The sequence below is a fragment of the Mytilus galloprovincialis genome, chromosome 13, assembly GCF_965363235.1.
Source record: "Mytilus galloprovincialis chromosome 13, xbMytGall1.hap1.1, whole genome shotgun sequence".
Taxonomy (NCBI): Eukaryota; Metazoa; Mollusca; class Bivalvia; order Mytilida; family Mytilidae; genus Mytilus; species Mytilus galloprovincialis.
This window is the reverse complement of record NC_134850.1, coordinates 63,687,072-63,692,074: the sequence shown is the minus strand read 5'-3', so window position 1 is coordinate 63,692,074 and position 5,003 is coordinate 63,687,072.

Genomic DNA, 5,003 nt, shown 5'->3' with positions numbered 1-5,003 from the left:
CACTGTTTACAAATAGCAAATTAAAGGACACAGGATTTTTTTTATATGAAGGGATAGTTCCGTATTTGTTTTTAAAGGATTTTTAAGTTATCGTACGACTATAAACTGTTTCAATAGTTTCGGTTCTTATATTTACTAGACTTTCAAATAATTGGTTTTCAGCGTTCCGCAGGTAAATGCTCAACTTAAAAATCAGCGTGTATATGTCCTGGTTTTTCGACAGTAACATTGGTGTATGGCCAAAATTGCAAAATCGCTAACTGCGAGTTCATCAGTATTCACTGTTACTCCTACATGATGGCCGCTGGGAAAACCAAATAGTTCAAAAGTATTCGTTTCGTTTCGCTTTTATTCCGTTTTATAGTTTACATGTACCACCTCTATTCGCCCCTTTTCTATTTTTAATATTTTAATCAAATATTTAAAAAAACATACTTTCAAAAAGCGAAATAATCAAAACTGCATGTTAAGTTTAGTACTTTTAAAGTTTGATCAAATATTCTTACTATCAAATATAAAAGCGTAATTTAGAATTTTGAAATTTTAACTATTTGGTGGAAATTTCAAAATTTTTAAATTTTTAAAATGTTTGGAATTTTGATATTTTAAATCTTTGATCAAAATTTAAAAAATCTGAAATTTGAAAACTTTTTAATATTTTGAACTGATAAGTGTTACACGGACCGTTAAACCCCTGTTTCGGGCACCATTTTTGGATTGTTTAAACACGTTTGTTGGAAAGCTTTTATTTCCAAGTTGGTGACCATACATTGTGTACTGTAAACACCAGTTTGATTTAGATGAAAGTTTAGCTATATTTTTTTTAGAACAATGACACGTTGTATTACACATATTATACCATATGTTTCTGTAACATATCATAATTATTGATATTGTATTATTATGTGTATCGTTGACCAGGACTTGATGGATTCGGAAGTAACAATTTTCGGGACCAAGTGACAAGCTATAAGGTTGGAACATCCACAAATTGTAAAAGAGTTATTTATTGTTTTGGTAATTTCAGTCTACTTTTGCATATTGACACTCAAAGACTGTTTGTCCTAAATCTTACGTGTGTTGTTATTCTTCAATTTTAGTCGTCATTAGCATTGTTCAATATTTCATACCATACAGATAATTTTGTTTTATTGCTGCATTTGTCAGAATTTTCAGAATATATATGTCATAGATATAGGAAGATATGGTATGAGTGCCAATGAGACAACTCTCCATCCAAGTCACAATTTATAAATTTAAGGTCATTCAATGTATGGCCTTCAACACGGAGCCTGGGCTCACATCGAACAGCAAGCTATAAAGGGCCCAACACTAGTGTAAAATCATTCAAACGGGAAAATAAAATCTATTTGAAAAAAAAAGAGTAACGAAAGACACATATGAACCAAACGACAACTACTGAACATATGTTTATAAGCCCCTTATAAATGATTTTGATAAGATAAATACATTGTTTATGAGTTTAGTGACTTCTATTATTATAAGATACTTTTGATGTCATTCGATATGTAAACAAAGAGTCGGAAGATACCACAGACCTCATCGAGAAACTGACAGCACCATGGCAAAAACAAAGACGACGAAAAGAAAAGTTCACAAAATAATACATACTAGAACACACCCGTGATATCGAGGTTCCGTGACTGAATTCAAGTATACAACTATGCGTATGCCTTATTTTAGTATTGGTATTGTCATCTGATAAAGTCATGCCGATTATAAGATGCCCAGTTTTATCTGCTTTCAAAATCTTTCGAATTGAACCCGACAACCTGGAACCCATCAGTTATTGGTAATCTATACTATTAAACGAGAAGACCTCATTTTGGGTGTCGCCTCTCTTCTTTCCACAATAAATTAATCAACACGCCTCTGTGTCCTATAGGTGCAGTGCATAGTCGCATTTGTCATCCATTCATATGATTATTCAGATTGAGTTATTTTGGGAGAAAAACGAGAAAAAGGGCATCCGGATATTGTCCCGTCATTGGACAAAATTTTAAGTCAGATTATACTTCCGGTTTGCGTTTTTCTGTATACTTTGAACATACATATACTACGAATAAAGTGTATTTTCAGAATTCTATCTGCTATCATTTTCAAGTTTACTATCCACGGTGGTCACAGAGTTTATTAAATAGAGAGGGTCTGTATACTATATCAATGACCACCATGGATCGATTAGAAAACTTAGAATTGAAAGTAAATACACTTTATTTATATGATAGATACAGATAAGCACTAAAATTATTCATGTGCACTTTTGATACCTTTTCTGAAATTCTCCAATCATTAAATCTTTTACAAAATTCATTGATTACAAAAAAAGAAGATCTGGTATGATTGCCATGTTGACAACTCTCCACAAGAGAACAAAATGACACAGAAATTAACACTGAACTATATAGGTCATCGTACGGCCTTCAACAACGAGCAAATACCATACCGCATACTCAGCTTTAAAAGGCACCGAAATGACAATGTAAAACAATTCAAACGAGAAGACTAGCGGCCTTATTTATGTACAAAAAATGAACGAAAAACAAATATGTAACACATAAACAAACGACAACCACTGAATTACAGGCTCCTTACTTAAATGTTCATAACATACTAAATGTATATTCATATTGAAATTGATAGAAAACCACAAATTGGGAATTTTGGAAATAAAGGAGGAGCGATTAAAAAAACCATTTTCCTGTCCCCAATAACCTATGATTTATGATACTTTTGCTGAAATTCTCCAGTCATTCAATATTTCACAAAATTCTTCAAACAACACTTTACATACTTTAAACTACGCTCTGAATGCCCGCGATTTCGCGGGTGTGTTCTAGTACTAATTGAAAACAAAAGGGCCTGGAATGGAGTATTTTTTAATCAATAGCATTGTTCAATATAAGTTATAAATAAAGTTGAATTCTTTGATTCGCTGTTTTACGTCATGCCGGCTAACAAATAATTGAAAATTGTACATCTTCTTTTTTTTTATACTATACGCCTTATTTTAAGTCCAGATTTTTAGTATTCGTATTGTCATCTTAGAAAGTCATACTGACTAAAATACTACAATAGGGAGAAATGTGACAATGATTGAATTTAGTAGTGTCAACCCTTTGATTATGACCCGTGTATATATCAAAATTCTAAATACACCGTTTGGTGGTGCGCCTGTCAAATGCGGAACGTACAGATAAGGTAATAGGTAACAGGTGAATATACTATTGGTAACGGTATCGGATTCGACCCGGAACTTGTTAATTATTGGCAATATTAATTAAATGGAGAACAAAAGGGTCTGGAGTGGTGTAATTTTTAATCGACACCATTGTCCTATATTAGCTATATATAAAGTTGAATTCTTTGATTTGTCGTTTTTACCCGATGGCGGCTGATAAATTGGACCTCGTTATTTTAGTATTATAGATACATATTTAATCGCGCTTTAAATGTTACCCATGCCCTAGTTTCTCACATTTACCTTGCTGTAGTGTACTTTTACATTTTATAAGAACGCTTTAGTCTTTTAAAAGATGTATATGATCTGAATTGTCATTTTCCCTCTGAAAATATAATTACAAGGAGTATACATGCATGACGATGGATACGAGAAACTAGAGGCTCTTAAGAGCCTGTGTCGCTTACCTTGGTCTATGTGCATATTAAACAAAGGACACAGATGGATTCATGAAAAAAAAATGTTTTGGTGATGGTGATGTGTTTGTAGATCTTACTTTACTGAACATTCTTGCAACTTACAATTTTCTCTATCTGTAATAAACTTGGCCCTTTAGTTGCAGCAACCCAACAACAAATTGTCCAATTTATTTGAAAATTTCAGGGCAGATAGATATTGAATTGATTCAACACCATGTCAGATTTGCTCTAAATGCTTTGGTTTCAGAGTTATAAACCAAAATCTACATTTTACCCCTATGTTCTATTTTTAGCTATGGCTTTGAACATAGCGCCCTTCGATACCTAGCACAAAAGAAGCGCCGGTTTCTCTTCTACAAGACCTATATAGTCATACCCCGTGACACCCCTCATTATTTTTCTCTAGAAGCCCTTGAATAGGCCGGCCTCCCTGTTTTTTGCCATTTTTTTCAAATTTTAAGCGTTAGTTTCAGATTTTTGAACATAGCGCCCTTCGATACCTAGCGCAAAAGAAGTGCCGGTTTCTCCTCTGCAAGACCTATATAGTCATACCCCGTGACACCCTTCATTATTTTTCTCTAGAAGCCCTATAATAGGCCGACCCCCCTGTTTTTTGCCATTTTTTTTCAAATTTTGAGCGTTAGTTTCAGATTTTTAAACATAGCGCCCTTCGATACCTAGCGCAAAAGAAGCGCCTGTTTCTCTTCTGCAAGACCTATATAGTCATACCCCGTGACACCCTTCATTATTTTTCTCTAGAAGCCCTATAATAGGCCGATCCCCTGTTTTTTGCCATTTTTTTTCAAATTTTGAGCGTTAGTTTCTGATTTTTAAACATAGCGCCCTTCGATACCTAGCGCAAAGGAAGCGCCTGTTTCTCCTCTACAAGACCTATATAGTCATACCCCGTGACACCCTCATTATTTTTCTCTAGAAGCCCTTGAATAGGCCGATCCTCCCTTTTTTTGCCATTTTTTTCAAATTTTGAGCGTTAGTTTCAGATTTTTCAACATAGCGCCCTTCGATACCTAGCGCAAAAGAAGCGCCTGTTTCTCTTCTACAAGACCTATATAGTCATACCCCCGTGACACCCTTCATTATTTTTCTCTAGAAGCCCTATAATAGGCCGACCCCCCTGTTTTTTGCCATTTTTTTTCAAATTTTGAGCGTTAGTTTCAGATTTTTAAACATAGCGCCCTTCGATACCTAGCGCAAAAGAAGCGCCTGTTTCTCTTCTACAAGACCTATATAGTCATACCCCGTGACACCCCTCCTTATTTTTCTCTAGAAGCCCTGGAATAGGCCGAGCCCGCTTCTACATA